This window comes from Hyperolius riggenbachi, chromosome 12 (assembly GCF_040937935.1).
Source record: "Hyperolius riggenbachi isolate aHypRig1 chromosome 12, aHypRig1.pri, whole genome shotgun sequence".
Lineage (NCBI taxonomy): Eukaryota > Metazoa > Chordata > Amphibia > Anura > Hyperoliidae > Hyperolius > Hyperolius riggenbachi.
The window spans coordinates 210,647,134-210,671,722 of record NC_090657.1 but is presented as its reverse complement, the minus strand read 5'-3'; the positions used below and the strand labels follow the sequence as shown (position 1 = coordinate 210,671,722).

Sequence of the window (24,589 nt, the reverse complement as noted above, 5' to 3'; positions counted from 1 at the left end):
ACCCCAAAAATGCTAGAATATATACAACAAGAGGCTGCGCAAAGAGAAAGGAAATTCAACCAAATGTACATAAAATGGAAGACGCACACCAACGAGGTTCGCATGAAGCTAAAACTAGAGTGTGCAGAGGATGAATTATCCAACATGATGGATGCTGTACAGAAGCATGAGTTAGATATGAAGACAATATATGATGAGCTAAGGTCACACACAGCACCCTCCCAGGACATTAAGAGGAAGATCGACACCTGCATTGCAATAACAGCAGATTTATTAGGGCTTATGAGAATACGATCAATTGAAACCGACTTTGATGCAGAGACAGAGAGGACAAGGCTACTACAGCTTTATAAAAGGGATTATGCCAAGTCTGTATATGGATCTACAGTTTCAAGAGTAACCTCTTCCAGCAAACATTCTAGCCACTTATCTAAGTGCACAAGTACCTCAGCCAAAAGGGTAGAAGCATCTGCACAACTTGCCGCTAAAAAGGCTGAGATTGAGATGGAAGCTGCAATTGATGCACAACGTCTACAATTAAAAAAGTTGAAAAACCAAAGAGACATTGAGGTCATGGAAGCTAAACGTAGAGTATATGCTGAGGAGGAAATAAAGGAGAATTGTGATAGATCCAGAGCAGCACTACATGAGAGAACAGATCCCTGTCCTTCTGTCCTCACTGAGGAAAATAGAAAAAAATCTAAATCCGCGTGCAGTGAGAGAACAGATTCCTGTCGTTCTATCCCCACAAGTCATCATAGTGACCAAGAAAATGTTGCAGCTATTGCTCAAGCAATACATGAGACAATGGTTCTTACAAGACTTCCAACTCCTGAACCCACTGTATTCTCAGGAGACCCACTGAAGTTCATAGAGTTGAGTACAAGCTTTGAAGCACTTATTGCACGTCGCTGCCCCAATTCAGCCGACAAGTTGTTCTACCTACAGAAGTATGTTATTGGAGAAGCGAAGAGTGCTCTTGAAGGTAGCTTCTACAGGAAAGATGAAGAAGCCTACAAACAAGCTTGGGAAAAACTGAATGCAAGGTATGGTCATCCCTTTGTAGTACAGCGAGCCTTCAGAGAAAGACTTAACAGTTGGCCAAAGATAGGCGCTAAAGAGTATGTTAAGCTTAGAGAGTATGGTGACTTCCTGCAAGCATGTAGCAATGCCATTCCACACGTAAAGGGTTTGCAAGTACTGAATGACTGTGAAGAAAATCAGAAAATGTTACTTAAGCTACCTGACTGGGTGACCTCAAGATGGAATCGTCATGTAACTAAACAGTTAGACCAAGGCAAGGAGTATCCCAGCTTTGAAGAGTTTTCTTTGTTTGTCAATACAGAAGCACGCATAGCATGCAATCCAGTGTCATCCCTCCACATTCTGAAACCTTTGGAAGGAAAGCCAACAAGAGAGGTAAAGCGTGAAAAGGCAACTTCATTTGCAGTCAATGCAGTGGATAAAAGCAATGATACCAAGGAGAGTGAGCCTAAGGTCACTGATGTGAAGAACAGAGAGAAAGTACAGACGGATAGTCACACATCTCTTCAATGCATGTTCTGTGGACAGAACCACTCCATCTACAAATGTCAACAAATGAAGGAAAGGTCTGTAGAGGAGAAGAAAAGATTCATACTGGATAACCAGCTCTGTTTTGGGTGCCTACGAAAGGGACACAGTGCCAAGGACTGTAAGAGAAGAGCCACCTGTGGCATTTGTAAAGGACGTCACCCAACCCCATTACATGAGGAGCACCCAAAGAAGGATAAAGCTTCAACACCCAGTACTCCAATTGAGGGAGAAAGCGTATCCACACTATCCTGCTGTATGGTTGAAAGTGAGAGCAAGAATACTTCAATGATCATCCCAGTGTGTATCTCATCTCCGGGTACAGAAAGTAAGGAAGTACTTGCTTATGCACTACTAGACACACAAAGCAGTAACACTTTTATTGACCAAGAGGTCTGTCAGAAATTGCAAGTAGCCATGGAGCCAGTGAAGCTTAAGCTCTCAACAATTATGGGAAAAGACTCATTGGAAGATAGTCAAAGAGTCACAGGACTAAAAGTCAAGGGACTTTGTTCAGATGTCAGAATAGATCTACCTCCGGTCTATACAAGAGACTTCATACCCCTTGATCGTGAACACATACCTACCTGTGAAACAGCTAAAAAGTGTAAGCACCTATCAGTAATCTCTCATAAAATACCCCCTCTGAAGGAGTATGGTGTTGGGCTCCTGATAGGTTATGACTGTTCTAAAGCACTGATGCCACGACAAATAATCGCAGGAGGGGATGATGAACCATATGCCATCAAAACGGATTTAGGATGGAGCATTGTTGGAGGGTCACAACAGGCTGCAAGCTCAACACAAATAACTGGATTATGTCATCTCATCTCTGTCAAGATGTCACTAAATCCAAGTCCTGCTACAGTAATCAAGATTTTTGAGTCTGACTTTGCAGACACCAGCTCAAAGGAAAGGAGCATATCTCAAGAAGATATAAAATTCCTACACATCTTGGAAGGAGGCATTGAGCTAAACCAACAAGGACATTTAGAGATGCCCTTACCTTTCAGAAAACGCCCTTACCTTCCAGACAATAGGAATCTCGCCTTATTGAGACTAAGACGTTTGGAGAGGAAGCTGGGAAGAGAGCCGAAATTCAAAAGTGACTATTTTAAGTTTATGGAAGGCATCATCCAAGACGGAGATGCAGAAAGAGCTGACAATCAACCAGACCTGGGAAAAGTTTGGTACATTCCACATCAAGGTGTCTATCACTCGAAGAAACCAGACAAGATCAGAGTGGTATTTGACTGCTCAGCAAGGTATGATGGTGTTGCATTGAACGATTATCTGCTAACGGGACCAGACCTCACGAATATGCTGTCTGGAGTTCTCTGTAGATTTCGGAAATACCCTATTGCTGTCATGTGTGACATTGAAAAGATGTTCCATAGGTTTCACGTGAAAGAAGAAGATAGAGATTTCCTGAGGTTCCTATGGTGGGAGAATGGAAATACTAATACAGAGCCTGTAGAATATCGCATGAAAGTTCATCTGTTTGGAGCAGCATCATCCCCAGGTTGTGCCAATTATGGTATGAAACACCTTGCCAGTCAAAACGAAAGAAGTTATCCATCTGCAGCAAACTTCATTAAGAAAAACTTTTATGTCGACGATGGACTTATAAGCCTGGAATCTGCTGACTCAGCGATCAAATTAGTGAAAGAAACCCAAGAGTTGTGCACAAAGGGAAATCTGCACCTTCACAAATTCATCTCAAACAACAGAGAAGTGTTGGAATCCATTTGTGAATCTGAACGTGCATCAGCAATGGAAAATGTAGAGCTCAACTATGATGATCTTCCAGTCCAGAATGCACTTGGCCTGAGGTGGGATGTTGAAAAGGATGAGTTCTTCTTTAAGGTCTCTATTAAAGAGAAACCAGCAACAAGACGTAATATTCTCTCCATGGTAGCTTCTGTGTATGATCCATTGGGATTCTTAGCCCCAGTGATCCTCAGAGGAAAAGGAATACTCCAAGAGCTGTGCAGGCAGAAGCTAGGTTGGGATGACTCTATAACAGAAGAACTGAGGCCAAGGTGGGAGAGTTGGATTAAGGATTTGCCAGATCTTGAAGGGGTCAGAATACAGAGGTGCTTCGCACCCTACAACTTTGGAAAGTATGACAGAATTGAACTGCATCACTTCTCAGATGCTAGTACTTACGGTTATGGCCAATGTTCCTACATCAGGGTGAAAAGAGATGAAAAGGTACATTGCTCCCTTGTCATGGCCAAGACCAGAGTTGCACCTATCAATGTTCTCACAATACCAAGACTGGAACTAGCAGCTGCTGTAGTTTCTGCTTCAATGAGCAAGTTCCTGAGAGATGAATTAGAGTTCAAGATAGATGAAGAGTACTTTTGGACAGACTCACAGGTGGTTCTAGGCTACATAAATAATAAAGCTCGAAGATTTCATGTCTTTGTGGCGAACAGAGTTCAAAGAATTAGAGAAATTACTAATCCAGACCAGTGGTACTACATTGAGTCAGAAAAGAACCCAGCTGATCATGCTTCAAGAGGTCTTAAAGTTTCAGAAATGAAGGACTCAAACTGGTTCACAGGCCCAAAGTTCCTATGGGAAAGGAAAATAGTACCTAAGAAAGGTTTCCTAGAGCTATCAATGTGTGATCCTGAAGTGAAAGTCATTCAAGCCTTAAACACAACAGCCAAGGACCAACAATGGCATACTCCTAGGAGAAATGTTCAAATAAACGACATAGTGATGGTCAAAGAAGAGGACATACCCAGAAATCGATGGAGAATTGCTAAAGTTCTTGAAGTCCAGAAAGACAAAGATGGAATGGTGAGAAGAGTGAAATTACAGATGGGAGATTTCAAATTAAGAGAGGAGAACATCTCTCCACTCCACTCATACTAGAACGTCCTATCCAAAAATTAGTTGTACTTATCGAGAATAATAAAGGACATTCCAAAATGCCTAGCAAGAAGGAAGAAGTAAAATTCCCTTAATTTATGCAACCCAACTCAACAATTAAAGCATAAATTAGAGGTAATTTGGTGGGAGTGTAGCTGCCCGCCCAAGCCAATCAAACATCTGAACAGCATAATTCATAGTCACTGCTAATAAGAGAGGTTTATAGCAATTTAGTGCTAGTTTTCTGTACAGAACAATACATATATACCTATATAGGTCTGTTGTATGATAAGCAGAAAAGTTAGCCTGCTGTTAAAGTTTATTTGTGTGTAGAGTAACAGTCTGCAGCATCAGCTATAATATAGCTAGCTAAGCACAGGACATTACAGGGTTAATCTGAGTACTCCAGTCACCTGACACTCTAGTCCAATCAGAACCCAGCCTCACTCTGAGATCTTCTAGAATCTTCTATCCAGACATGCCAGCAGCCATCTTACAGACAGAATCTTCAGAGCTTATGAGAGAGACAGAGCAGAGAAACTGCCCTTAAGATCCTATGAGGCCAAAATAGGTGAGCTATCTTGTTTTATGTGTACTGATTCATGCTGCTAATGACAATGTTAGTGGTTATATGTTAGAGTCTATACTGAATACTGTTTTTGTATGTTTGCCCCTAGTTCTACCGCTTTCTATGCTTGAAATCGCTTTCTACCACTTGAAACTGCTAAGATCACATTCTACCATGTTCAGCCACCAATAATACTAAAACTGTGATCATCTTTATTCCTGATTCCTTACCCTGATGATGTTACCAATAAAGAAAGTTATTTTTGTACCAGCGGTATGTTCTTAAAGTCTTTCAAGGATCCGAGGACAGTTACAATGCATGCTATTTAAAGTGGCACCACATTCTTTCTTTTTTGCACAGCTTTGTGAACTATTAATATTCTTTGGAAGCCCATTCTACAATAACGTTCTATAGATCCTGTGGTATAGCTGTATCCAGGTGGATGAGGATTGTCCACAGAATAGGGCTATGGCCATATGACTTAGGGCCCAATATAGCAATATGTAGGTATGGTTCTTTGTAGTCCATCTTATTATTTAAACATATTGGTCGTATTAGATTTTTTTTGTAGTACTACCTCTGTGAGTGTGTTTTTATATCAGTCTGGAATCTCCCAGTGAAATTCTGCTTGCTTACTTTGACAAGCTTAACAGGCCAGACCACCTCACTAAGTGTTTTTGGATGGGTATATACCGTATACACCAATGCGATCATTTGATGGCTGTTTTTAATAGGGTGGGTAAAATGGTTTTTTGATTGATGTCAGTAATCGCATCATAGCATTTACTATATATTTACAATACATTGTTCTATTTTTGATATAATGAAGATTTTGGATAGTAGGCTCTACAGCCTTTTGGAAGGTCCCTTACAATATAGGCAGTGTGCAGCATATACTGGTGTGTGTGTGCGATTTTTAGTTTTTTTTAGTAGAGTAGAGGACACTTAGGGGGACAACAGAGAAGGACGGAAAGGAAGGGGGAGAAAAGGAGGTCAACAGAGGATGGAATAAAATAGGCAACAGAAAAGCACAGTAAAGTGAGTAACCAAGTTGGAAACAAAATGGGGCAACAGGGAAAGGCACTGCAGGAGGGGAGAAAAAGAGGGGACTGCTGGGTCGAAAATCCAACCATTGCTTAACTGCTGAGAAAATGAGTGCCACAACAAGAGGATAGAGGACACATCTATACATATGCTAGACCAAGGTCACCAGAAAACGTGCATTGCCCAATGGTTAGCAAAGAGTAATCTACATTGGTGCCCATTGGAATTCAGCAATGGCACAAAAACAGTCTGCCAATCAGATTGTTCCCAGAAGCGCGAAAATGAGGACCTGGACTTGCAAGATTTGTAACTCGTGAGTAGTTTGAACAGACCAATTGTCTGTCAGCGTTGGGCATGAATGGTTTCCATTGGTTATTGCCTGAACTGATCAACCAGGACAGATCGGTCTACATGGATGATAATCGCTGTCTTTTACCATTGTTGGGACACATTTTTTAAACAACTCTCGGACCGAGACATTGTTTAGCATTCATTTCTGATGAGCTCAGTCTATCGCATGTTCAGAACTTCTAACACCAATTTATACAGATAAGATAACAGTCAGAGGTAAGTCTAGAACTGCATTGTTCCTTTAAATAGGAGCTGTCAGCCATACTATCTCAGGAAAAAAAAAATATATAAGTAGATAAATTCTTGCTCTACTTACATAACAGATGTATTGCACTATCCACGTTATGATTTCTGTGAATTTTATAAAGGAAAAATAGAGAATCCTATTCTAGACAGTTTCCATATTTACTGTGGCTATTTTGATGCCAGCCCTGATGTAATATCCGCCCTTAGTCTCCTCTGCCTGATTTGCCCGCCCTTCACTATAGAAAGTGCATTGTTTCAGCCTGAGAAATTTTGGTCAATCAGAGAGGGACAGAGGTGTGGGAGGGGAAAACAGGAGGGAAAGAGGTTTTCAGCCAATCAGGCTGCATTAGTTAAGTCTGAGGGAAAGTAGAGAAGCAAAAAAAAGACAACCCAGCATGCCTTGCAACTTCTCTTTTGTGTTCCAAATTTTCTGTGTACCAAATAAGAGTCATGTAAACTGGGGAATGATAATTAATCAACAAGAAAAGTAATAGTGATTTTAACTTTTGGATTGCCTGATTAGCATCCTTATTACTTGTTTACCAGATAAAAATAAAGAATTGATTTTTGATTTTATGTCTGACAGTTACTCTTTAACCACTTGAGGACCACAGTGTTAAACCCCCCTAAAGACCAGGCCTTTTTATTGTTAATTGGCCACTGCAGCTTTAAGGCCAAGCTGCAGGGCCGCACAACACAGCACACAAGTGATCCCCCCCCCCTTTCTCCCCACCAACAGAGCTCTGTATTGGTGGGGTCTGATCGCTCCACAGTTGTTTATTTTTTTTATAAATATTTATTTTATTTCTTTTTAATACATTTTGCTTTTTTTATCTGTCCTCTTCTGCTCCCTCCCTTCCTCCCCCCACCAGCCAATCAGGGTGATCAGCTGTCATAGGCTTCAGCCTATGACAGCCGATCACTACCCAGGAGGGGACAGCCGTGTCACACAGCGCTGCTGCGATCGGCAGCAGCGCTGTACATGTAATTAGACAGCGATCATGCCGTCTAACAGTCTCCCGAGCGGCGATTGCCGTTCGGAGACTGAAGAGGGGCCCGGAGCTCTACCCCCCGAGCAGGAGATGCGCGCGCAGCCTGCACGTGATCTCCTGCAAAATGCAGCCCCCCCCCCCCCAGGACTTGATGCCAATTGGCGTTAGGCGGTCCTGGGGCCGTCGCTGTGATCACACCCATTCGCATGGGGCGGTCTTTAAGTAGTTAAAGAGACACTGAAGCGAAAAAAAATATGATATAGTGAATTGGTTGTGTACTATGAATAATTACTAGAAGATTAGCAGCAAAGAAAATATTCTCATACTTTTATTTTCAGGTATATTGTGTTTTTTCTAACATTGCATCATTCTATAATATGTGCAGATTACACAACACTCAGCATTCAAAATGAGTCTTTCAGAGCAGTCTGTGAAGTAATGATCTCTCCTCTAGCAGAGAAAAAGTAAACAGTTCACTTACAGTTGAGATAATAAAAGTCAGATAACAGCCCTCTCCAGGACTAAAGGTGCCTATACACTCATCAGATTGGCAGCAGATAGATAAGAAATGCATCTGATGATCTATCTGATGCGTTTTTAGAACATATTTTACCAGGATAGAAATCCAATAGATTTCAGTTTGAAATCTATTGAAATTCGATCTGATGGCATTTTTTTGCCATCAGATTTCCATTAAGGTCAATGCAAACTGATAAGCAATCTCATCAGATCGACCTAAATTTTCCACCCTGCCAGTTCGATGGAAAGCCATCGAAATCGATCGAAATCGGCCATCGATTGGTCGATTGGCCAACCGATTTGCAACCGATCGGGATCGATCGGTTGGTCAGAAAATCGGCTGAGTGTATGGGCCCCTTAAGACTTAGTCGGAGAGCTTAATGGTTTGTTTGCATAGAGATAACAACTGGAGTTTCTCAACTCTTCCTGTACTGGAAACAATTAGACTGATGTATCTGATCTTAATGTTTTATTTCTTAGCTGTGCTACACATACAAATCATAATATCATCATTTTTTTTTCGCTTCAGTGTCTCTTTAAGGGACTTCCACCCTGCTCCATTCTGTGGCTTCAGAAACAGAAATCTGGCAATGATTATATATTGTATTTCATGCTGTCCACATGAAGAGCAATGCTGCACCAATTGTGGGATTGGAGAAACACTGTAAAGAGCAAATGTAACCAAGGAGAATTAAACTTCATTGCAATCAGTAGCTGATACCCTTTCTTGTGAAAAATCTTAACCTTTTCTTGAATAGATCATCAGGGGGGTCTGTGTGGCTGATATTGTGGTGGAACCCCTCCCACAGTGTGATGTCATCATCATGGTCCTGACAGTTTGCTGTGTGTGAACCTCATTGCATTGTGGGAAATACTGCTTGCTTGGCAGTTGGAAAAAGTAATTGCCTCCCTTTATGCATACTGAAGAACTCTCGGTATCGAACATTCTGTACAGATCACCTGGCAGAGCTAAAACTAAAGATGTCAACACCAGTGTAAGGCCTGGAACCCATTACAAATCGCTATCACTAATCGCAATTGCTAGCGTTCTGTATGAGCATTTGGGTTTCTGGAGATTTGGGTAGCGATTTTAAAAAGTGTAAGTGTTTTTTCCAGTGATTGTGTGGCGATTAGCGTATTTAATTCTGATTGGTCCTTTCAATTAATTTAAATTGTTTCACAATGTGCAATAGATTCAAAAAGCTAGCAAAATCGCTCTGTGTAGGTTTTGACGAGCGATTATGCAGCGTTTATATTCTTTACATTGCAGAAACGCTAACCGCTAACGCTAAAAATGCTGCATGTCCTGCGTTTGCGATTTTGGTAATCGCAATCGCTCCAGTGGAATTTGGCCCATCCATTAACATTAGCAGAGCGTTTAGGGAAATCGCTAGCATTTTGAATCGCTCCCTAAACACTCACGAAATCGCTCTAGTGGGTCCCAGCCCTTACATTTCAGAATGTTAATCAGGGAGAGAAAAGATTTTACAATGGGCAAACACTGACTAAATAATTTATAAGTGGATAATGTAAAAAATAAGCAATTTTATTCATTATGTTATTATGTTATGAACGTGATTGTATTGTATGTTATTTTCACTGCAGTTCCTCTTTAAAGCGGACCCAAACCAAACATTTTTTTAATTCAAAATATTTAGTTGCACCACTCTGACACATACAACTATAAATAAACACTCCTTCAAGCCTATGAGCATTTCAGTGCATGCTTTTCACCCTTCTCTTTTCATAACTAGGGTTATACAGGTGGCAGCCATTAGCAATTCCTCCTTAACCGGACACCACCTACTCCACCAGTTTGCCGGATTCTGTCCCGGCAATATGAAAGGAAGGGAGGGGTTTCTCCAATAAATGTAAAATATTTTATATTTGTCATCATGCAGCTGAAAAAAGGCTGCTATTTATTATTATAATTTACAAAATAGATTTTATTTCTGAACGCTTGTATTTTTAGTTTGGGTCCTCTTTAAATGGGGGTAGGTGTGGGCTTTAACTTGTGTTTATATTTTCTGTGTTCTTAGCTTGCTTTTTCCTATGCAAGCTACTATCCCTGCACAGATGTCAAATCCCTTGTTTTTGATAGAGTTAGATTAGATTTGGCAGTGAAAGTGAATCACGTGGTTTGTCCAAGAGGTCTTACAAGGACAACAACTTGTCAGTCATATTAGGTTATGAGGACTTCCTCCTCCACATCATTCCCAGTTCTGGATGTTCAGCATTCTTACTGATCTACGTAGAAGACAAATCTAAAGTCACCGTTACAGATATCACCATCAGAGACTCTGTGGCTACATTGGTTCCTATCTTCTTTTAAGGTGAGAGTCCGTACTCATTCTATAAGTTAGATGATTGTTGTTTTAGTGCACTTGTAGGGGTAATCGTCATTTTTGAATGTTTTAATTAATAGAAAAGTTTACTGCTGAAAGTCTGACTCAAAGTTTTGAGAGTTCTTATATTTTGCATTGAAAATGTTCTATATATATTCTAGAGCAAAATTGCCAAAAATGAATGACAATAATTACATTTTAGTCCAGTTTTAAGCAGTCAAACTTCAAATACAAAGTTAGCTCTCCAAAAAAAGTGTACAATTATTATAACTGAAATGAATACATTTATTTGGTTAAGAAGCCCTGTGTTAAAACTGTAGAACAGAAAAAACCCCAATGTATTATCACAAAATTTGAATAAATCGAAAAACTTAAGTTGGAATTCAATAAATTGCAAATTTTTAGGTTCTCTTCGGAACTTTGAATCCTGAACTTTAACTTGAAATTTGAAATGCTGTAGGGTTTAAAACAAAGGCTAAGTGCTCTATGTGACACTTTTTTTTTAGTTTGAATTTACGCTACTCCTTTTTTTTTAGTTTTTGTTTAGGACTATTACAGTTTTAGGACTATGAGGTTGATTCACTTTTCGCATGGCTTCTCTCTTCTTAGCCTCTATTCAGCTAACTTTTCTCCTAGGAGATGTTTTCACACCCTATTAATAAAATACCTTTCAATCCCCCAGCAGAAGAGAAAACACTCAAAGAAATTGGATTCCCCCCCCCCCACTTTTTCAATTGTTATGTGCTGAAAAGTAATTTTTTATGTGAGTTTAAAAAATATCTCCTTGGAGAAAACACAAAAGAAAAGTTAATTGCACAGGGACCCTTGCTTATCTCCACCTTCATATACAGTATCAGCCCCATAAAAGATTTTCTGGAGAAAAAAATGTTTTATCCCCTTTAGCTCTTTCATAAATATCATGAACGAAAGAACATGGTGATATTTATTTATCACCATCACCAAAACAATGAACAATGAACTTTCCCAGCTTTATAATTACACCTATTAAGTGGCCAAACTTGGGAACCCTTGCCTGGCCACTGGACCAGATGAAAGGGAGCACACACTAGTTTCTTTATATGCCCCTGTGTCCCACCGTGCCATCCCCCAAAACTGGCAATCCCCCAAAACTGGCAACAAGCAGCTTGTTGGCAATATTCATGGGGAAGGGGCATCCCTTGAAGGATAGGCACTCCTGCACAACGCCCACCTCCCCTGCCTCTCCTACGCTGCTCTATCGCCCCCTGCTATCTGCTCTGTGTTAAGACACATGGAGCAAGAGCCGCAGCGTTGTGACCACAGGGGTCGCGGGCGGGTTTTTTTTTTTCACCAAAAGTTGTAGGATCTGCGGGGAGTGACGGTAATTGATGCTACCTGATCAGATCAGGCTAGCCCCCCCCCCCCCCGATCAGGTAAACTGAAAGGGGGGGGGGGTTGTACAAAAAATGCTCAAAAATTTGCTTTAACCACTTGACAACCACAGTGATAACCCCCCAAAGACCAGGCTTATTTTTGCATTGCTGGGCTGTGCAGGCTTTTCAGCCTTCTGCACAGCCCAGCTTAGATGCCCAGCGATCGGACTCACCTCCTTTTTTTGTCCCTAAGGGGACATGCCGCCGGAGGGGTCCGATCGCTGCAGGCTTTGTTTATTTTTTTTTCACTTGCCTTAGCGAGGCTCTCTCTCTCCCCGTACCCCTCCCTCCCCTTCCCTCCTCCCCTCCGTCACAAGAATTGGAACAGGACGGCGATCCGTCCTGTTCTGCCTCTCATAGGCATAAGCCTATGAGAGAAGGGTGCTCCCCAGCCAATCAGAGGCCGGGGATCACCGATCTGTACAGTGCTGCGGCCCCCGGCAGCACTGTACGCTTGTAAACAAAGGGGATTTCTTTCCCCTTACGTTTACAAGCAGCCTGCCAGCCGCGATCCGCGGCTAGCAGGCTATTCACGGAACTCAGTTCCGTGAAGCGGCAGGGAACGATTGCGCATGCGCGCGGCCATTCCCTGGGAAACTGCAGCCCCAGGACTTGACGCCAATTGGCATTAGGCGGTCCTGAGGCTGTCGTCTCGGTCACGCCCATTGGTGTGAGGCGGTCCTAAAGTAGTTAACTAAAACCTCAAATACATACCTCTCTGCCTTGCACTGGTGTGTGTGTGTGCATTTGTGTGTGGGTGTGTGTACGTGCGTGTGTGTGTGTGCGTTATGGGGGGGTGTAATGTACCTACTGCACTACAAGGGGCAACAGAGATTAAAGGGAGGAAACAATAGAACCTTGCAAGTAAAATAGGTGAGGAACTTAACGAGGGAACAAAATGGGGACAGAACAGGTGAACACTACAGTTACAGAGGAGGACAGAGAGCAAGAAAGAAGAGGCAATTGAGGATAGAAGAAAAGTGGGTAACAAAAGAGGACACTTAAGAGGGCAACCGATGATAGAATGAAAGGGGGCAACAATGGAGAGAATAAATGGTGGAAACAAAGGAGTGCATTACAGGGATCAGCACAGGGTAGTAGCTCTGGAGTGAGCACAGGAGAAAACATTGCTTTTCTGCCATTGCTTTACACTGAAACTGCCATGGGTAATACAATCAGTCAGATGTTTGGAGCCAGTGTAAACTTGTCATCAGTTTTACTGACTGGCAAATGCCTGCTAAACATGGACAGTACTGTTTCTAGGTTAACGTTTGGAACTATATATGCAGTGGGTCAAGTTGGGGGTAGGGTCAAGAATAGAAATGGGGGTTTGGGGTGGAGGTCTAAAGTCTGCTCTGGGACCCTGAGCCCTGAATGTATTTGGTGGTGGTGAGCTTTGCGGTCTTTGGCATCAATAATTTGTATTGAAATAAAATAAATCTGATTGACTGTGGCTCTACCCTTGTCTGAGTTTGAACCCCAATCACCCAATGGCCAACTGTACCAGGTACAGGTGATTCACAGTGCAAGAGGCTTGTGCCATTAACAGTGCAAGAATGGCAGCAATTAAATATTCCCCTTGAAAATCAATAGGTGGAATTTGATTGGCTTTTGTAGGCTCCACCCACTTTTCTGAATATTAATCCTAGTCACCCAGTGACCAACTGTGCAAAGTTTGAGAATCCTACCATTAACAGTGTAAGAATGGCTGCAGTTTACATTTTACCAATTAAATTTGTATTTTTCTCCATCCACTGATGTCTCAACATTGCCCGGTATGTATTTGTCTGGTGTTGGCTCTGCCCACTTTTTCTAACCCTAACACAAAATTACTTTGTGACCAAGTTTGTGAGCTTTGCGGTCTTTGGCATCAATCATTTGCATTGAAATTAAATATATAAGTAGAAAAAACAACGTTTTGTAAAAAATAATACATTTTAATTGCTAGCTGAATAGAGTTAAATGATGCAAGCTTTCTGGGATCTAGTCCCCTTCTTCAGGCATATTACCAGATGTTAGCTGAAGTAAAACACTGATGCAGGTAAATGGTAAACATGAAGATGACAGTTGTGCTGGTTACTGTTTGTCCGTTAGGTGTCAGGTGATCAGCAGGCTGGAGCCAGTGAGTTAGTGCAAGCATACATGAAATGCAGCAGGTTTCTGAAGATCATGAAGCCAAATCAATCATGTTACATAAGGTGTCACGAATCCTGTTCCACAATTTAAACCTTCTGTTAAAGTCTTGAACATTTTCATAAATTTGTACTCAGAAATTTTTCTTGATTGTTCATTTTTGAAGTTATCTTTAAAGACAAACTCCGACCAAGAATTGAACTTTATCCCAATCAGTAGCTGATACCCCCTTTTACATGAGAAAACTATTCATTTTCACAAACAAACCATCAGGGGCGCTGTATGGCTGATATTGTGGTGAAACCTCTCCCACAAAGAAATTCTGAGTACGTACTCTTGGCAGTTTCCTGTCTGTGAACCTTGCTGCATTGTGGGAAATAGCTGTTTACAGCTGTTTCCAACTGCCAAAAAACCATGCAGCAGCTACATCACCTGCCAACAGTAAAAATGGCACCATGTCATAAATGTCAGACTGTAAATCAGGGATTTAAAAGATTTTACAATGGGCAAACACTGACTAAATCATTTATACATAATTATTGTAAAAATGAAGCACTTTTTTATTACATTATTTTCACTGGAGTTCCTCTTTAAGAACAAGTACTTTTAGATCTTGCATGCTGTTTCCTGGTTCACAGAAGTGTTGGCCCACTGGTGTGTCCATTTTACCTTCATTGATTTTAAAGCGGTGATGGTTCATTCTTGTGCGCAGTTTTTGTCCTGTTTCTCCTATATAGATTCCTCTTGAGGGGCATTTCATGCAGCGTATCATGTATACAACATTGGATGACTCGCAGAAAAATTGGTATTGTATTTGATGATATTTCTGTGAGTTTGGTATTTGTATTTGGCTTGTGCCATTAAAATGAAAGAAATCTGATTGGCTGTTTGTGGCTCCACCCCCTTTTTTCAATTTAAACCCGAGTCACCCAATGACCAACTGTACCAGGTTTGAGGCTTGTGCCATTAACAGTGCAAGAATGGCAGCAATGTAAATATTCCTCTTAAAAATCAATAGGTGAATTTTGATTGGCTTTTATAGGCTCCACCCACTTTTCTGAATATTGAACCTAGTCACCCAGCGACCAACTGTGCAAAGTTTGAAAACCCTGCCATTAACAGTGTAAGAATGGCTGCAGTTTGCATTTTCCCAGGGAAATTTGTATTTGTCTCCGCCCACTTTTTGGTTATGGGAATAAAACGTATTCTATATGTTATTCCAGGTAATGTACTATGCGTGTGCCAAATTTCATTCAAATCCGTTCAGCAGCCATTGTTGTGTGCTCGAGTAACAAACATCCAAACATCCGACCTTACCCATTTATAATATTAGTAGGATACAAATGCCATAAGCCTTTAACCTTCATTTGTATTATCACTTTGTTGTGATGAAAGAGACTTTGTGTAGACCGTACATGAACTTGTGAGTATTGGCACTCTTGGTCTAATAGCTTGCCAGGGACATCTTATCTAGGTTCTTTGTTTATTCATTTAGTAATGAATGATTAGCATAGTCCAGAGAATTTTCTGGCTGGTATCTTCTTTTTTAAATGCCATTATATGTTATGGATGTTGACATTGATTAACTAATTACTTTATTACTTTTTGTTAAAGAACGACGGTCAGCCATACTATCCCCGGGGAAAAAACCACATAGATAAGTAGATAAATACTTGTTCTATTTGCATACCATACTGTATGCATTTTTCAGAATATAAGATGCACCTAGGTTTAGAGGGCAAAACCCGGGTAAAAAAATATATACTTACTAAACCTGGTGCGTCTATATTCCAGGAGCGTCTTGTAGATGTTCTCCTCCTTCTGTAGATGTTCTCCTCCTGTAGGGGAGTAGGAAGAAAAAGAGTTGAACTTACCATGGGCTTCTAGTGGTCCCCCGCAGATGTCCTGCGCCCGTGCAGCCACTCACTGATGCTCTGGTTCACTTCTGGAATTTCCTACTTTAAAGACGAAAAACCACTTGGCCTGAGCAGCCACGCCCTCGCTCCCACTGACGTCACCAGGAGTGTATTGCGCAAGCCCAGTATGGTCTGCGTCTGCGCAGTATGCTCCTGGTGACGTCAGTGGTAGTGAGGACATGGCCATGCAGGCGCAGTGGTTTTCCGACATTAAAGACGGAAATTCCAGAAATGAACCGGAGGCAGGAACAGGAGCATCAGTGAGTGGCTGCCCAGGCACACGATGTCTGCGGGGGACCATTAGAAGCCCAAGGTAAGTTCAACTATTTTTCCCCCTACCCCCTACAGTAGTCCTTTAATTGTCCACCTGTGCCCCCATGTGTCCTCTTCTATTCCCATGTAACCCATTCTGTCCCCCTGTGTCCTCCTTTGCTCCCCCTGTGTGTCCCCTTCTGTCCCCTGTGTGTCCCACTGTTTCCTCCATTGCCCCCTTATGTCCATTCCTGTTCCCCTTGGTATCCTTCTGTGTCCCCTCCTGTCCCCCTGTGTCCCTTCTTTTTCACTATGTGTCCCCTCCTGCCCCTGTGTCCCTTCCTTTCCCCCCTGTGTCCTTTCCTGTCCCTCCTTTGTCCCCTCCTTGCCCCCTGCATATCTACTCTGCTCCCCTGCGTCTCCTCCTTGCCCCCCCACATTTTTCCTCCACTCATCTCATAAATGATTCCAGTGATGAGCAGCAGACCTCTTCTCTCCTGTGCGGATTCCTCTAGTGAAGGCTTCTACTGATCGTGTCATCAGCAGTAGCTTTCATTAGGGGAAGCTGCACAGGAGAGGAGAGGTCTGCTGATCACCACTGAAATGGCTTGTGAGGTGATCCCCGCTGCTGCTAATTATTTCTATCCAGTGGAGTGGAGAAAACCAGCCCGGGATGGAGGACCAAACTGGGGGACAAGGCAGGGAGTCCCTGACGTTGCGGCAGGTTGGCAGTTTGTATCGGTGGGCGTTTGTAAGTCGGAGGCTCCCTGTCTTTGGAATATAAGATGCAGGGACTTTTTCTTCCTATTTTTTGAGGGAGAAAAGGTGTGTCTTATGTTCTGAAAAATACGGTATGTATTACTATCTGCATTTTGATTTTTGGGAATTTTAGATCGTAATTCGTAAATAAAGAGAAAACTGTTCCAGGCATTTTCCATCTTTACTGACTGAAACCAATGTGTATGCAAAACTGCACTGTCATATGTAGTTTGATTTGTAAACATAGATTGGATTTCAGCAGCTTCTGCAGAGGGGTGAGGTGATTTATCTTCTATTTTCCTTCTGAGCCTCATGTCTGTTACGTTTCTTATGCGATGCAACATGTGCAGTGCATAGGAATTGCAAGAAATGCAGATTGTCACTAATGTGAAAAAAACGGAGACCAATCCAAAAGGTAATGTTAAGGGTTTCTTTATAATGTGCAAAACCATTCACACATGATAATACCAAAATGGTAGTTAAATACAAGAGCAAAGTGAACAACTAATACAGTGGGAGATGGTTCCTATATACACCAGATAACCCAGAAAATGTATACAAGTGTTTCCTACGCAGTATGCAGGGCAACCAGTATATATAAGTCTCCACTGGGTCGGAGACTTCGGGCCATCCCCACCAAGACCCGCAGACACAAGAACTCTTTCTTTCCGATGGCCGTTAGCCTCCTGAACTCCCTTAACATCCTACCACCCACTATCAGCGCCCTACCACCTGCATAGGAGTGGCGGACTTCGGATGTGTATATCTAATTGTGATTGTATATTCGTGTATGCTTATACTTGAGTTTGAGATACTACTGTCATTCTAATGTTTTCCTGCCTTTCTTTCTATGTATTGCTCCATTGTGCCAAACCCAATTCCGGGCCTGACCCAGTCATGCTTGGCGAAATAAAATTGATTCTGATTCTGATTCTGATATAATGCACACAGCCTCGTTGAATCAATAATAACAATATGTACAAGAAAAGTCTATATACAAATATATACCAGGCAATGCAATCAATCAATATATATATAGCAGCAGGCAATCGGAACGCCAGGCAAAGCAGGAGTCAAACACCAGAGATTCAGAATCAGAATCAGAATCCTTGTATTTTGCCAAGTACAATGGAGGTTGTACCCGGAATTATTTGTGGCACATACAGGGTTGTGGAAGTACAATACAACTTACGATAGAACATACACAGAGTAGTCATAAAAACATTTCACATACATTACACATGACATGGATACAGCAGAGAGGGACTAGAGGGTTTGTCTGAGTGCTATGCTGAGCGGAGCGCCCACAATACGTCCGGCACTCAACTGCTCTGCAGCCCAATTCAGATGCCCCGCATTTGTCCTGGAAATTCCAAGGTGAAGAGAAGAGAGAAAGAGGAGAGTGAAGTATAAAGTTAGTGTTGGGCGAACAGTGTTCGCCACTGTTCGGGTTCTGCAGAACATCACCCTGTTCGGGTGATGTTCGGGTTCGGCCGAACACCTGATGGTGTTCGGCCAAACTGTTCGGCCGAACACCTGATGGTGTTCGGCCAAACTGTTCGGCCATATGGCCAAACTAAGAGCGCATGGCCGAACGTTACCCGAACGTTCGGCTAGCGCTGTGATTGGCTGAACGGGTCACGTGTAGTGTTGGGCGAACATCTAGATGTTCGGGTTCGGGCTGAACATGGCCGAACTCCGAACATAATGGAAGTCAATGGGGTCCCGAACTTTCGTGCTTTGTAAAGCCTCCTTACATGCTACATACCCCAAATTTACAGGGTATGTGCACCTTGGGAGTGGGTACAAGAGGGAAATTTTTTTTAGCAAAAAGAGCTTATAGTTTTTGAGAAAATCGATTTTAAAGTTTCAAAGGGAAAACTGTCTTTTAAATGCGGGAAATGTCTGTTTTCTTTGCACAGGTAACATGCTTTTTGTCAGCATGCAGTCATAAATGTAATACATATAAGAGGTTCCAGGAAAAGGGACCGGTAATGCTAACCCAGCAGCAGCACACGTGATGGAACAGGAGGAGGGTGGCGCAGGAGGAGAAGGCCACGCTTTGAGACACAACAACCCAGGCCTTGCATGAGGACAAGAAGCGTGCGGATAGCAATTTGCATTTTGTCGCCATGCAGTCATAAATGTAATACAGATGAGAGGTTCAATAAACAGGGACCGGAAACGCTAACCCATCACAGATGTTCATTGTTCATGTTACTTGGTTGGGGTCCGGGAGTGTTGCGTAGTCGTTTCCAATCCAGGATTGATTCATTTTAATTTGAGTCAGACGGTCTGCATTTTCTGTGGAGAGGCGGATACGCCGCCAATCTGTGACGATGCCTCCGGCAGCACTGAAACAGCGTTCCGACATAACGCTGGCTGCCGGGCAAGCCAGCACCTCTATTGCGTACATTGCCAGTTTGTGCCAGGTGTCTAGCTTCGATACCCAATAGTTGAAGGGTGCAGATGGATTGTTCAACACAGCTACGCCATCTGACATGTAGTCCTTGACCATCTTCTCCAGGCGATCGGTGTTGGAGGTGGATCTGCACGCTTGCTGTTCTGTGTGCTGCTGCATGGGTGTCAGAAAATTTTCCCACTCCAAGGACACTGCCGATACCATTCCCTTTTGGGCACTAGCTGCGGCTTGTGTTGTTTGCTGCCCTCCTGGTCGTCCTGGGTTTGCGGAAGTCAGTCTGTCGGCGTACAACTGGCTAGAGGAGGGGGAGGATGTCAATCTCCTCTCTAAAGTCTCCACAAGGGCCTGCTGGTATTCTTCCATTTTGACCTGTCTGGCTCTTTCTTCAAGCAGTTTTGGAACATTGTGTTTGTACCGTGGATCCAGAAGGGTATAAACCCAGTAATTGGTGTTGTCCAGAATGCGCACAATGCGTGGGTCGCGTTCAATGCAGTCCTAGGCCGAAGAGGTCATAGCCTAGGGTCACAAAACCTGTTTATTTGGGCAATTTCAATGGTGGCGAGTCTGACGTACATAAATCGCAGCAATGGCCGTTAGCAACGTCTGAATCTCACGAAATGTCTCATGCAGGTAGAAGACATATTGTTAGACTTGGGCTCCAAAGATGGGTTCCCTACATCTCTGCAAACCAGAGTTACAGGGCTCCAAATTTGGTAAAATCCCCCATAGGCTTTCATTGGGCCTCCTATTTACAGTTCCAAAATCTCACATCTTTTCAAAGGGCAATTACTCAGCAGTGGCAAATGTTCTAGCATTGTAGGGACCCTTAGGGGGAACATGAATGGTGAGTTTCGGGCCCCTAGGCCTAAGAGGTCATAGCCTAGGGTCACAAAAACCTGTTTATTTGGGCTATTTCAATGGTAGTGATGGTGACGTACATAAATCGCAGCAATGGCCGTTAGCAAAGTCTGAATCTCACGAAATGTCTCATGCAGGTAGAAGACATATTGTTAGACTTGGATTCCAAAGATGGGGTCCCTACATATCTGCAAACCAGAGTTACAGGGGTCCAAAATTGGTCAAATCCCCCATAGGATTTCATTGCCTCCCTATTTCACTTTCCAAAATCTCACATCTTTTTAAAGGGCAATGGCTCAGCAGTACCAAATTTTCTAGCATTGTAGGGACCCTTAGGGGGATCATGACTGGTGAGTTTTGCCACTGCTGAGCCATTGCCCTTTGAAATGGTGTGAGATTTTGGAACGGAAAATAGGAGGCCCAATGAAAGCCTATGGGGGATTTTACCAATTTTGGACCCCTGTAACTCTGGTTTGCAGAGATGTAGGGAGCCCCCATCTTTGGAATCCAAGTCTAACAATATGTCTTCTACCTGCATGAGACATTTCGTGAGATTCAGACGTTGCTAACGGCCATGGCTGAGATTTATGTACGCCACCATCACTACCATTGAAATAGCCCAAATAAACAGGTTTTTGTGACCCTAGGCTATGACCTCTTCGGCCTAGGGGCCCGAAACTCACCAGTCATGTTCCCCCTAAGGGTCCCTACAATGCTAGAAAATTTGGTACTGCTGAGCCATTGCCCTTTGAAAAGATGTGAGATTTTGGAAAGTGAAATAGGGAGGCAATTAAATCCTATGGGGGATTTTACCAATTTTGGACCCCTGTAACTCTGGTTTGCAGAGGTGTAGGGACCCCATCTTTGGAATCCAAGTCTAACAATATGTCTTCTACCTGCATGAGACATTTCGTGAGATTCAGACGTTGCTAACGGCCATTGCTGCGATTTATGTACGCCACCATCACTACCATTGAAATAGCCCAAATAAACAGGTTTTTGTGACCCTAGGCTATGACCTCTTCGGCCTAGGGGCCCGAAACTCACCAGTCATGTTCCACCTAAGGGTCCCTACAATGCTAGAAAATTTGGTACTGCTGAGCCATTGCCCTTTGAAAAGATGTGAGATTTTGGAAAGTGAAATAGGGAGGCAATGAAATCCTATGGGGGATTTTACCAATTTTGGACCCCTGTAACTCTGGTTTGCAGAGATGTAGGGACCCCATCTTTGGAATCCAAGTCTAACAATATGTCTTCTACCTGCATGAGACATTTCGTGAGATTCAGACGTTGCTAACGGCCATTGCTGCGATTTATGTACGTCACCATCACTACCATTGAAATAGCCCAAATAAACAGGTTTTTGTGACCCTAGGCTATGACCTCTTCGGCCTAGGGGCCCGAAACTCACCAGTCATGTTCCCCGTAAGGGTCCCTACAATGCTAGAAAATTTGCCACTGCTGAGTAATTGCCCTTTGAAAAGATGTGAGATTTTGGAACTGTAAATAGGAGGCCCAATGAAAGCCTATGGGGGATTTTACCAAATTTGGAGCCCTGTAACTCTGGTTTGCAGAGATGTAGGGAACCCATCTTTGGAGCCCAAGTCTAACAATATGTCTTCTACCTGCATGAGACATTTCGTGAGATTCAGACGTTGCTAACGGCCATTGCTGCGATTTATGTACGTCAGACTCGCCACCATTGAAATTGCCCAAATAAACAGGTTTTGTGACCCTAGGCTATGACCTCTTCGGCCTAGGACTGCATTGAACGCGACCCACGCATTGTGCGCATTCTGGACAACACCAATTACTGGGTTTATACCCTTCTGGATCCACGGTACAAACACAATGTTCCAAAACTGCTTGAAGAAAGAGCCAGACAGGTCAAAATGGAAGAATACCAGCAGGCCCTTGTGGAGACTTTAGAGAGGAGATTGACATCCTCCCCCTCCTCTAGCCAGTTGTACGCCGACAGACTGACTTCCGCAAACCCAGGACGACCAGGAGGGCAGCAAACAACACAAGCCGCAGCTAGTGCCCAAAAGGGAATGGTATCGGCAGTGTCCTTGGAGTGGGAAAATTTTCTGACACCCATGCAGCAGCACACAGAACAGCAAGCGTGCAGATCCACCTCCAACACCGATCGCCTGGAGAAGATGGTCAAGGACTACATGTCAGATGGCGTAGCTGTGTTGAACAATCCATCTGCACCCTTCAACTATTGGGTATCGAAGCTAGACACCTGGCACAAACTGGCAATGTACACAATAGAGGTGCTGGCTTGCCCGGCAGCCAGCGTTATGTCGGAACGCTGTTTCAGTGCTGCCGGAGGCATCGTCACAGATCGGCGGCGTATCCGCCTCTCCACAGAAAATGCAGACCGTCTGACTCAAATTAAAATGAATCAATCCTGGATTGGAAACGACTACGCAACACTCCCGGACCCCAACCAAGTAACATGAACAATGAACATCTGTGATGGGTTAGCGTTTCCGGTCCCTGTTTATTGAACCTCTCATCTGTATTACATTTATGACTGCATGGTGACAAAATGCAAATTGCTATCCGCACGCTTCTTGTCCTCATGCAAGGCCTGGGTTGTTGTGTCTCAAAGCGTGGCCTTCTCCTCCTGCGCCACCCTCCTCCTGTTCCATCACGTGTGCTGCTGCTGGGTTAGCGTTACCGGTCCCTTTTCCTGGAACCTCTTATATGTATTACATTTATGACTGCATGCCGACAAAAAGCATGTTACCTGTGCAAAGAAAACAGACATTTCCCGCATTTAAAAGACAGTTTTCCCTTTGAAACTTTAAAATCGATTTTCTCAAAAACTATAAGCTCTTTTTGCTAAATTTTTTTTTCCTCTTGTACCCACTCCCAAGGTGCACATACCCTGTAAATTTGGGGTATGTAGCATGTAAGGAGGCTTTACAAAGCACAAAAGTTCGGGTCCCCATTGACTTCCATTATGTTCGGAGTTCGGGTCGAACACCCGAACATCGCGGCCATGTTCGGCCTGTTCGGCCCGAACCCGAACATCTAGATGTTCGCCCAACACTATATAGAGTCCCCAAGGTGGAGATTTACAGTCCCGGCCCTGCATACACCTGTGTACAGACCTAGTCCGTTACTGGTGAAAAGGAACCAAGTGGTCAGCTAGCGGTGGCCCAAAGGTTGGGGCGGTGATCAGTGCCTGGCGATTCTGAAATGTCCTGCATGCACAAAGGATTAAGCACCAGCTGGTGTGGTGGGACGCAGGCTGGACTGGGTGATGGTAGCAGGAGGGTCTCAGCCTTAGCAGGCCTGGAGGAGCTGTAGCCCCGCAGATGTAGCAGCGGCATCCTGATCTTCCATGGCTACAGTGGTGGAGTGCCCCCCTCCCGTTCTGCAGATCGGTGTTCTGGTTCTCTGGGCAGCAGGGACAGCAGGATCTGTAGATGGCATCATTCCAGATGTCAGCCAGCGTGACAGTAGCCGTATCCTGGCAGTGCTTGCTGGATTCCTGATCTAATCTGTAGCGGCAGGTTTGCAGTCCCAGACTCCCCATGTGGCTGTTATGTGACAAGCAGCAGCGGTAAAGAGAGGGCATCCCTTGTGGTTTCCAGCAGCGGCAAGAGAGGCGTCCTGTATCCTCCGGTGGTGGCAAGGAGCCTCCGGGCATCGGTGGTGAGCATACATGTGGGCTTGATCAGCTGACCGTTAAATCAGCTGGCAGCCCGCAGCCCAGTGGTAGGAAACCGAGTGCCATGGGTCTCCGTCTGCGTCGCCGCATCCCCCTTGTAGATTGGGGGGGATTCGAGGGTTAAAACTGAAAACAGAAAGAAGTATAGGATAAGAAGAGAAAACGAGGCACTGAAGCAATGATTCATTGCTTCAGTGCCTCGTTTTCTCTCCTTATCCTTACATAGTTACTAAGTTATTTTGGTTGAAAAAAGACATACGTCCATCGAGTTCAACCAGTATAAAGTACAACACCAGCCTGCTCCCTCACATATCCCTGTTGATCCAGAGGAAGGCGAAAAAACCCTTACAAGGCATGGTCCAATTAGCCCCTAAAGGGAAAAATTCCTTCCCGACTCCAGATGGCAATCAGATAAAATCCCTGGATCAACATCATTAGGCATTACCTAGCAATTGTAGCCATGGATGTCTTTCAACGCAAGGAAAGCATCTAAGCCCCCTTTAAATGCAGGTATAGAGTTTGCCATAACGACTTCCTGTGGCAATGCATTCCACATCTTAATCACTCTAACTGTAAAGAACCCTTTCCTAAATAAATGGCTAAAACGTTTTTCCTCCATGTGCAGATCATGT

At 43.4% G+C, this 24,589-nt stretch overlaps 1 protein-coding gene across 1 annotated transcript in view; it reads left to right on the top strand.

Moving 5' to 3' along the window:
* The first annotated feature begins 10,372 nt into the window (after positions 1-10,372).
* The window catches only part of LOC137540797 (nicotinamide N-methyltransferase-like), a 27,668-nt gene continuing 13,451 nt past the window's right edge, over positions 10,373-24,589 (top strand). Inside the window, exon 1 of the mRNA XM_068261954.1 lies at positions 10,373-10,508. The gene's annotated coding sequence lies outside the window, so the exon portion shown is untranslated. The remainder of the gene's footprint in view (positions 10,509-24,589) is intronic.